This window comes from Nerophis ophidion, linkage group LG05 (genome assembly GCF_033978795.1).
Source record: "Nerophis ophidion isolate RoL-2023_Sa linkage group LG05, RoL_Noph_v1.0, whole genome shotgun sequence".
NCBI classification, from domain to species: Eukaryota; Metazoa; Chordata; class Actinopteri; order Syngnathiformes; family Syngnathidae; genus Nerophis; species Nerophis ophidion.
The window spans coordinates 47,122,278-47,133,876 of NC_084615.1; positions in this window are offsets into that span (position 1 = coordinate 47,122,278).

Sequence of the window (11,599 nt, forward strand, 5' to 3'; positions counted from 1 at the left end):
TGGACAAGTCGGATATCCTTGCTTGGATCCTTTTAAAGTTGCCCGATAAACTGCTGAGAGTTGATCTCTCCTCTTGTCCAAAGGTTTTTCGTTCATTTTTACTTGTAATACTGCCACTAGGGTTGATGTAGTAGCTCCACAACATAACCTTAAAGCCTGTGACTGGATCCGGTCTATTTTCCCAAGTCATGTTTTTGAAGCAGATTGGTAAATAATGCATCCGTAATCAATAACAGATGGAATTAAAGTTATAAATATATACATGTATTGTTTTCAACGTTAACCTATCAGCCCCCCAATCATTACCCCTCAAAGCCCTCATTATATTTAACACCTTTTTACTTTTTCCCCTATTTTTTTATTTTCCGGAAGGAACACTCCTGAAGGAATAAATAAAGTACTATCTAATCTAATCTAATCAAATCTATTTTGCTGATGTGGGTTGACTAGTTCATATTTTTATCAAACCATATTCCTAAATATTTAAATACTTGTACCTCTTCTATATTTTCCCCTTAGAGTTTTTATTTGGAGCTTGTTTTGTACTTTTGTCTTTGTAAAATGTATGACTTTTGTCTTTCCAACAGAGAATCTTAAACCTCAAGCCGTTCCCCAGTCTTGAACATTATTTACCACTTTGTTAGTTTTTTGATTATTTCTTTTGACTCTAAATAATATACTAGTCTTTCATTAATCTTTTTTTTTTTTTTTTTTTTTTTTCCATTACTTTCCCCAAATTTATAATTTCCTGACTTGCATATTGGAATTATTACCGCTAATTTTCCCCTCTGCCGGTCATTCTCCTTCTTCATATATCCTGTCATATCATTTCAAGACCACTTCTTTGACGATGCTACCTAAGTTTTTGATCATTTGATAACCCGCTAGGTCTTTCCCCGGTGACGTATTTTTAACCTTTTTCAAAATTCGAACCATTTCATTCAAAGAAAATGTCATATCCATAGTGTTGGTAAAGCTATTATCGTTGTCTTCCATCATTTCCCCAATATTTAAACTCATTGTTTTTCTCTCTTTTGTTTTTCCACATTTCTCAAATTATCATTACTGTGCACTTTAACAAATGTTTTTGCTAAAGGTTCTGCTGTTTCTTTACCAGTGACTACATCTTCTTTAATAAATGTGGCACATCAGCCTCTTTACCCTTCATTCCTATCTTTACGAATCGTTATATATCCTTTTATTATAAAGTTTAATTTTGGCTTCAGCCCTGTTTCTTGAATACAAATTATATGTGGTTTAGTTTTCATATTTTTAATATATCCCTTTAATTCATGTTCGGTTGCTATCAAACTTCTGGCATTCCACCGGACAATTAACAGGGTGTTGGAATGTGGTAACATGACTCCGTCACGTCTACCCTCCGTAGTACAGCTTGCACCCGGTCCCAAGATAGTTCTTTCAACAACTTTGCTGCTGCTTTGACAATCATTTTGATCTTCTCAGTCTTATTTTTTACTTTCATTTTGTATCAAAGCTGAGTTGTGCTCTCTGGTTTATTTTGCAAATGAACCGACAGAACATGATCATGTACAAGACTCGCCTACCCACAATGCACTGCAGCCCAACGCTCCTGGTCGGATGTTTTTTCGGGGTTCATGGAGAGATGCGGTAAAGAGTGGTAGCCAAGACACACGGTCACACACGGTCACACACGGTCACACTCGGTAATTATTTTGACCTGGGGAGCAGATTTAGAGGAAAAAATGTGTCTGGGGGGCCGGGATATCTGATTTTCAGGTACAAAAAACTTCACAATGACACAAAATAAACACAACAGTTAAACCTCACACTAAAAACAAGACATTGACTTGTACGTTCAAAAGACAGAATAGAACAAGACAAGACATGCAATGCCATCTACAAAATGTTATGTAAATGTTAGTCATTACACACGCGGCTATGGTTTTGATGTATTTGTTACAGACATGTTTACGTCAAGTAACATCACATGGTTCCATTTGCACCTTTCAACAAATCTGAAAAGGAATATTAAGAAGTAAAACTTATATTTAATCCTACCTCTTCTCCGAGCACACGGTGACTGTACATACGGGTCGAAAAATGCTGACCTAATTCAGCATTTCTCAAAGTGTGGGGAATAGAGACATGACAGGTGGGGCGCGAGGAAAGCGAGGACATTTTTATTTTTGATTTTTTTACTATGCTTTCATTTTCTATACACACTGCAAATCACTTTGTGATTCTGTCTGTGAAATCCGCCGTATAAATAAATGTAAATTACTTATTTTTCCTGTAGGCTTTAAATTTCTCGGCAGGAGCGAAAGTTTGACAGACATAGCAACAGTAACTTTTGCATGCGGGGCTAAGAGGAACAAACTTTCGCGCGGATGGGTAGCAGGCTAATGTGCGGACCACAATTACACAAAATGGATAAATTTGCAACTCGCACCTCAAAGGTCTGCGGAGAAACAAAAATATGACGGGTCTAATCAACCAAAAAGTCAACCTAAAAGAAAATATGGCGAAGGGTATCTTGCTCTTGGATTCACGGCAGCGGAGGTGGGGGCAGAGGAGAGACCCCTGTGTGTTCTTTGTCTAAAACGGCTAGCAGCAGACAGCATGAGACCCAACAAATTAAAGAGACAACTCGAGACCTCACATGATGTCCAATAAATTGTTTTGTTGGGGCAATGGGGGTAGGTGGGCCTTGAAAACTAACCCCTTAGTCTAAAGTGGGGATGACAGAAAAAAAAAAAAGTTTGAAAAGCCCTGACCTAATTGTACGGATCTCACTTTAAACGGCAAACCGATCATTTAAATGTTTTCACTTTGAATATGAAACGAGGAGTAAAATGTACAATGTACAATATTATCAATTATTTCACAATGACATGTTTTAAGGATATTGTACAGTATAATTAAATCTAAAATTAATGTGATCACTTTCAGGATCATTTTATTTTTAGCCAGTAAATAACTGTTATGTACTTTTGAATCGGGTTTTCCCCTTTAAATAACAAAAATTATAGAATTTTACAATATTCATTATTATTAAATATTAAATGTGCCAACTAGTTTTACGGCATACATCATCCCCCCTTTACCCATTTGTTAAAAAGACGAAAGTTGATGCGAACGCTACGTGCTGTAAGAAAACTAAAAGAAGAATAATGCCTTTGTGCAATTACTGCTATCCTGGCACAAGTTATAAAACAAACAAAGTTACCAAATTTTTTTTCTGAGGAGACAAAACGAAAAAGAAAGAAAAATAATAAATCAATCAATAAAATGCATCAGTCAAATAGTACAGGCAACTTCGTTAACATGGAGCCACAGACAATTTCATTCAAAAAGTCCCAATTGCTAACATAAAGATACAACAACAAATAAAGGCAAAGAAGGCCTAGTAGGTAATTACAACAACAGACAAAGTATTAAAAATGTCGGTCCAATAACTGCACAGGGATGGGCAGAGCCAAAACATGTGTAGCAAGTAAGCTGGAGACTGTTGACACTGAAATAAGGCTATATGTGGCACAGATACAAGATTTATAAACACTACTTAAAGCCCCACTTAAGAACTTTCAGTTTTGGTTTATATTGGCCGCACCAGTGAACCAAAGCGATGGCGTTTTCCCAAAAGGAAAACCACATTTACCATGAGGACTAGCGCATATAGCGTCAAACTGACACGATAATGCCACAATGATTCTGTATTACTGAACTTTCCACAGTAGGAACCTACATCCGTTTTCTACCACTTATTCCCTTTTGGGGACGTGGGGGTCGCTGGCGCCTATCTCAGCTACAATCGGGTGGAAGGAGGTGTACACCCTGGACAAGTCGCCCCCTCATTGCAGGGTCAACATAGATAGACGGACAACATTCACACCAACCTACATATTTTACTCAAACCTTATATTTGCAGTTTGAAGTCACTGCATTGTTTTTTCCTTGTACAGTTCTTTTGAGTTTGTTGCGTGGTTGGTCAGTGTGGAACTGCGAAGTATCGCGCTGGTGGGTATTTATTGCTACCACACAAATTTCCAGTAGCTAAAATTAGTATTATTATTCTGATTTGAGCATTGAAAGTCACTTACTAGTTTAGCAGGAACAGATCCAAAGCAGCATTGGTCTAAAATCTCTTGTCTTTTGACCTCACGCAAGCTAGTGAAAGTCGTGCCATTGTTGATCCTTGATTGCCCCTCCCTTTTTCTTTTTTTTTTGAAAACCCGATTCAAAAGTACATAACAGTTGTTTACTGGCTAAAAATAAAATTATCCTGAAAGTGATCACATTCATTTTAGATTTAATTATACTGTACAATATCCTTAAAACATGTCATTGTGAAATAATTGATAATATTGTACATTGTACATTTTACTCCTCGTTTCATATTCAAAGTGAAAACATTTAAATGATCGGTTTGCCGTTTAAAATGAGATCCGTACAATTAGGTCAGGGCTTCTCAAACTTTTTTTTTTTTCTGTCATCCCCACTTTAGACTAAGGGGTTAGTTTTCAAGGCCCACCTACCCCCATCGCCCCAACAAAACAATTTATTGGACATCATGTGAGGTCTCGAGTTGTCTCTTTAATTTGTTGGGTCTCATGCTGTCTGCTGCTAGCCGTTTTAGACAAAGAACACACAGGGGTCTCTCCTCTGCCCCCACCTCCGCTGCCGTGAATCCAAGAGCAAGATACCCTTCGCCATATTTTCTTTTAGGTTGACTTTTTGGTTGATTAGACCCGTCATATTTTTGTTTCTCCGCAGACCTTTGAGGTGCGAGTTGCAAATTTATCCATTTTGTGTAATTGTGGTCCGCACATTAGCCTGCTACCCATCCGCGCGAAAGTTTGTTCCTCTTAGCCCCGCATGCAAAAGTTACTGTTGCTATGTCTGTCAAACTTTCGCTCCTGCCGAGAAATTTAAAGCCTACAGGAAAAATAAGTAATTTACATTTATTTATACGGCGGATTTCACAGACAGAATCACAAAGTGATTTACAGTGTGTATAGAACATGAAAGCATAGTAAAAAAATCAAAAATAAAAATGTCCTCCCTTTCCTCGCGCCCCACCTGTCATGTCTCTATTCCCCACACTTTGAGAAATGCTGAATTAGGTCAACATTTTTCGACCCGTATGTACAGTCACCGTGTGCTCGGAGAAGAGGTAGGATTAAATATAAGTTTTACTTCTTAATATTCCTTTTCAGATTTGTTGAAAGGTGCAAATGGAACCATGTGATGTTACTTGACGTAAACATGTCTGTAACAAATACATCAAAACCATAGCCGCGTGTGTAATGACTAACATTTACATAACATTTTGTAGATGGCATTGCATGTCTTGTCTTGTTCTATTCTGTCTTTTGAACGTACAAGTCAATGTCTTGTTTTTAGTGTGAGGTTTAACTGTTGTGTTTATTTTGTGTCATTGTGAAGTTTTTTGTACCTGAAAATCAGATATCCCGGCCCCCCAGACACATTTTTTCCTCTAAATCTGCTCCCCAGGTCAAAATAATTGCCGAGTGTGACCGTGTGTGACCGTGTGTCTTGGCTACCACTCTTTACCGCATCTCTCCATGAACCCCGAAAAAACATCCGACCAGGAGCGTTGGGCTGCAGTGCATTGTGGGTAGGCGAGTCTTGTACATGATCATGTTCTGTCGGTTCATTTGCAAAATAAACCAGAGAGCACAACTCAGCTTTGATACAAAATGAAAGTAAAAAATAAGACTGAGAAGATCAAAATGATTGTCAAAGCAGCAGCAAAGTTGTTGAAAGAACTATCTTGGGACCGGGTGCAAGCTGTACTACGGAGAGTAGACGTGACGGAGTCATGTTACCACATTCCAACACCCTGTTAATTGTCCGGTGGAATGCCAGAAGTTTGATAGCAACCGAACATGAATTAAAGGGATATATTAAAAATATGAAAACTAAACCACATATAATTTGTATTCAAGAAACAGGGCTGAAGCCAAAATTAAACTTTATAATAAAAGGATATATAACGATTCGTAAAGATAGGAATGAAGGGTAAAGAGGCTGATGTGCCACATTTATTAAAGAAGATGTAGTCACGGGTAAAGAAACAGCAGAACCTTTAGCAAAAACATTTGTTAAAGTGCACAGTAATGATAATTTGAGAAATGTGGAAAAACAAAAGAGAGAAAAACAATGAGTTTAAATATTGGGGAAATGATGGAAGACAACGATAATAGCTTTACCAACACTATGGATATGACATTTTCTTTGAATGAAATGGTTCGAATTTTGAAAAAGGTTAAAAATACGTCACCGGGGAAAGACCTAGCGGGTTATCAAATGATCAAAAACTTAGGTAGCATCGTCAAAGAAGTGGTCTTGAAATGATATGACAGGATATATGAAGAAGGAGAATGACCGGCAGAGGGGAAAATTAGCGGTAATAATTCCAATATGCAAGTCAGGAAATTATAAATTTGGGGAAAGTAATGGAAAAAAAAAAAAAAAAAAAAAAAAACATTAATGAAAGACTAGTATATTATTTAGAGTCAAAAGAAATAATCAAAAAACTAACAAAGTGGTAAATAATGTTCAAGACTGGGGAACGGCTTGAGGTTTAAGATTCTCTGTTGGAAAGACAAAAGTCATACATTTTACAAAGACAAAAGTACAAAACAAGCTCCAAATAAAAACTCTAAGGGGAAAATATAGAAGAGGTACAAGTATTTAAATATTTAGGAATATGGTTTGATAAAAATATGAACTAGTCAACCCACATCAGCAAAATAGATTTGATTAGATTAGATTAGATAGTACTTTATTTATTCCTTCAGGAGTGTTCCTTCCGGAAAATAAAAAAATAGGGGAAAAAGTAAAAAGGTGTTAAATATAATGAGGGCTTTGAGGGGTAATGATTGGGGGGCTGATAGGTTAACGTTGAAAACAATACATGTATATATTTATAACTTTAATTCCATCTGTTATTGATTACGGATGCATTATTTACCAATCTGCTTCAAAAACATGACTTGGGAAAATAGACCGGATCCAGTCACAGGCTTTAAGGTTATGTTGTGGAGCTACTACATCAACCCTAGTGGCAGTATTACAAGTAAAAATGAACGAAAAACCTTTGGACAAGAGGAGAGATCAACTCTCAGCAGTTTATCGGGCAACTTTAAAAGGATCCAAGCAAGGATATCCGACTTGTCCAGTGCTACCAAACTGCCAAGAAAAAGAGAAAACAAAAAAAGAATAGTTTTGGGTGGATTATAGGAGACATATGTAATAAAGTTAAAATTGACAATATTAAAGTTAGTCCTACAGTACCAATGCCTGCAATACCACCGCGGATGTTTGATAACCCAATGAAATAGTTCAGGCAATCTATAGAATAAATAAAGCGGGAGGTGTGGTAACATTTCTTTGGGTTCCTTGGAAGATATTGTAGGATGGAATTCACAACACATAGGATATAAAGCATTATACACGTATTTAAAAAACATTGGGTTAAATAAAAGAATATAGAGTAGGGATCCATCTTGGTCCACACTCCATTTCAGTAAGTGACGCTAATGCACACCAGAAGGTTGATTGGCGGAAACAACCGCCCACCTCCGGAATCAGTCCCCGCCCATTCCCCTTAGGCGCGAAATTCATTTGAGCGAAAGACATTGGAATGAGAGGAGCTCTTTAAAGCTCCTGAGAATCTTAAAAAGCTTACAGAAAACGAGAAAAATTTACAGCGGGTGCCTGTTGGACATTCACCGTCGTTTTCGATGATTTCCCCTCGGAGCAAGGATTCGATGTCTGGAGTCTTTGGCGCAATCAAGCCTTCTCCTCTGCCTGGAACGGCCGTTGACGGACCCGCCAGCGTTAAGGGAGACCAGCGAGCAGGAGATGTAAACGGAAAATCTGTAAGTAAATATATGTATATATGTATTGTATACCGCATGTTTTTTTCTTGTAAAATGAGAATCATTTGACTCACCAGACTGCGATTGTGTTAAAACGATCGCGTTAGGATCTTACGGCAATTCCTCTATGAAACAAAATAATGAATACACATAATATTAAATAATTCAAAGGTTTAAACACACCTCGATAATCATCTTCCAACTTTGTAAGATCGTTTAAACAAAGTTCATCGTCTTTCACTTCGTCGTCATCGGCTGGTAAAAAAAAAAAAGTATTACAACGTCGTACAAGTGCAATGCTTTTAACGTTTAAATGCTTAAATGGAGTTAAACCAATGTCTAATAACATGGTATAGCAGAGGTAAGTGGGTGTGTGTGTGTGTGCGTGTGTGTGTGTGTGTGTGTGTGTGTGTGTGTGTGTGTGTGTGTGTGTGTGTGTGTGTGTGTGCTTGTGTGCGTGTGTGTGTGTCCTGTTGTTTCAAACGATCGTAAACATTTAAACTGTCAAATGGCTGGCCAGTGGCTAGGTTACACTGTGTTCTGCGATAGTTTCTCCATCTGTTTAAATATGTTTTTGTGAGGTATGGAAGTTGTTTCAAACGATCGTAAACATTTAAACTGTCAAATGGCTGGTCAGTAAAAACTGAACCCTCCTTTGTCCCCTCTTCTGGTCTTAACGATGTGTGCGTACGAATGTGTGTGTGTGTGCGTGTGTGTGTGTGTGTGTGTGTGTGCGTGTGCGTGTGTGTGTGTGCGTGTGTGTGCGTGTCCACCAAAAACTTCCCAATCCACGGTAGATAACGATGAAAATATCGAGAAAAGGCTTCCGTCTCTTCTTTCTTTTAGCTGAAATAAGCAGATATCACCCATTTCTGAATACGATTTAGAAACACTCGACTTTTTTGCGGAGCGTCAATGTAAGTTTTATTATTTTTATAAATCGACACAGGCGTTTCACTAATCATGACCGAATCGAACAAAGTCTTTACGCTAACGTATAAAGCTCCAAATAATGACTAAGCCTTACACCGCCCTTTTGTACCCCTCCTCTGCGTGTGTGTGTGTGTGTGTGTGTGTGTGTGTGTGTGTGTGTGTGTGTGTGTGTGTGTGTGTGTGTGTGTGTGTGTGTGTGTGTGTGCGTGTGTGAAGTGCGTGCGTGTCCACATCTCCACACGTAACATTCCCAGCCATCAATACATCGAAATCTGGAAGTTGTTTCAAACGATCGTAAACATTTAAACTATCAAATATATGGTCACATGCTGCTCAGATGACATTGCTTTCTTAAAAAACTGAACCCTCCTTTGTTCCCTCGTCAGGTCTTAACTCCACCCTCTTCCTGGTTTAACCACTCCCACCGCAGGTCTTAACTCTGCCCTCTTTCTGGTTAAAACTCCACCCTCTTCCTGGTTTAACCACTCCCACCGCAGGTCTTAACTCCACCCTCTTCCGGGGTAAGCCACACCCACTTGACCTTGACATTTGACCCTGACCTTTGACTTTGACCTTTGACCTTTGACCCTTGACCCCTCATAAATCATTGACCTTTGACCTTGACCCCTCATAAATCATTGACCTTTGATTTATGACCCCTCATAAATCATTGATTTATGACCCCCCCATAAATCATTTTTTGACAGAAGGTATGGTCTTAATACTCTCTCACGCCCATGTTCCCGCACAGTGATCCATGACCTTTACACCTATTTATTATTGACGAGAACAAACTTTGATCACACTTTGGATGATAAAAAACTTGATGATCTTTGAACTGTATGGCATGCCGCTATGGCTGACAATTAAGCAGTAAGTATTATATGTTACAGTGATTATGATTATGTTGGTGGAGCTTCAAACGTTTATTCTTTGCTTTTGTCCTTAAAGAAAGTACAGTAAACCTTCATTTATTCATGTTAATTGGTTACGGGTCTAACTGTGATAAATTTGTTTCCACTAAGTACAAACCCCGTTTCCATATGAGTTGGGAAATTGTGTTGGATGTAAATATAAACGGAATACAATGCTTTGCAAATCATTTTCAACCCATATTCAGTTGAATGCACTACTGTGGAGAGACGGAGCCGAGGAGCCGACAGCAGGGTCGGACAAATGCCGGTCCTACCCGCAATGGCGGCCAGGAGGCGCGGCGTGCGGCGGAGAGAAGAGGCGGGACGCACTCAGAGCGACGCTCAACCAGCCAAGACTGGTGCGTTCACTACACACCTGCGCTCAATCTGCTCATCTGTTGTTGCCGCATAAAAGAGGGGAAGGAGGAACGATCGGGGAGGAGTAGGCGAGGACACGACGGCAAATCGACAACAAGCACAACGATCGAGGACGAGAGGGAGAGATGACGACCCCCCGCAACGGACTCAAACGCCGCACGCCGAAAGGCGTGCAGCGGCGGCAACCAGGAAGAGCCCGCGCGCTGAAAAGTGACGCGATCGGATGGCCAGAACAAGACAGGTTTATTGAAATAATAAACACCAGTCAAACCTGCTATGATGCGTCTTGTGTCCAGTGTCACGGCAACCCACACGGGGACGGCGGCTGGAAGTCCGCCACAACTACATAGACAACATATTTGATGTTCGAATTGATAAACTTTTTTTTTTGTGCAAATAATCATTAACTCTAGAATTTGATGCCAGCAACACGTGACAAAGAAGTTGGGAAAGGTGGCAATAAATACTGATAAAGTTGAGGGATGCTCATCAAACACTTATTTGGAACATCCCACAGGTGTGCAGGCTAATTGGGAACAGGTGGGTGCCATGATTGGGTATAAAAACAGCTTCCCAAAAAATGCTCAGTCTTTCAGAAGAAAGGATGGGGCAAGGTACACCCCTTTGTCCACAACTGCGTGAGCAAATAGTCAAACAGTTTAAGAACGTTTCTCAAAATGCAATTGCAAGAAAGTTAGGGATTTCAACATCTACAGTCCATAACATCATCACAAGGTTCAGAGAATCTGGAGAAATCACTCCACGCAAGCGGCATGGCCGGAAACCAACATTGAAAGATCATGACCTTCGATCGATCAGACGGCACTGTATCAAAAACCGACATCAATCTCTAAAGGATATCACCACATGGGCTAAGGAACACTTCAGAAAACCACTGTCACTAAATACAGTTAGTCGCTACATCTGTAAGTGCAAGTTAAAGCTCTACTATGCAAAGTGAAAGCCATTTATCAACAACATCCAGAAATGCCGCCGGCTTCTCTAGGCCCGAGATCACCTAAGATGGACTGATGCAAAGTGGAAAAGTGTTCTGTGGTCTGACGAGTCCACATTTCAAATAGTTTTTGGAAATATTCTACTTTGTGTCATCTGGACCAAAGGGGAACGGGACCATCCGGACTGTTATCGATGCAAAGTTCAAAAGCCAGCATCTGTAATGGTATGGGGGTGCATTAGTGGGTAACTTACACATCTGTGAAAGCACCATTAATGCTGAAAGGTACATACAGGTTTTGGAACAACATATGCTGCCATCTAAGCGCCGTCTTTTTCATGGACGCCCCTGCTTGTTTCAGCAAGACAATGCCAAGCCACATTCAGCACGTGTTACAACAGCGTAGCTTCGTAAAAAAAGAGTGTGGGTACTTCCCTGGCCCACCTGCAGTCCAGACCTGTCTCCCATCGAAAATGTGTGGCGCATTATGGAGCGTAAAATACGACAGCGGAGACCCCGGACTGTTGAAA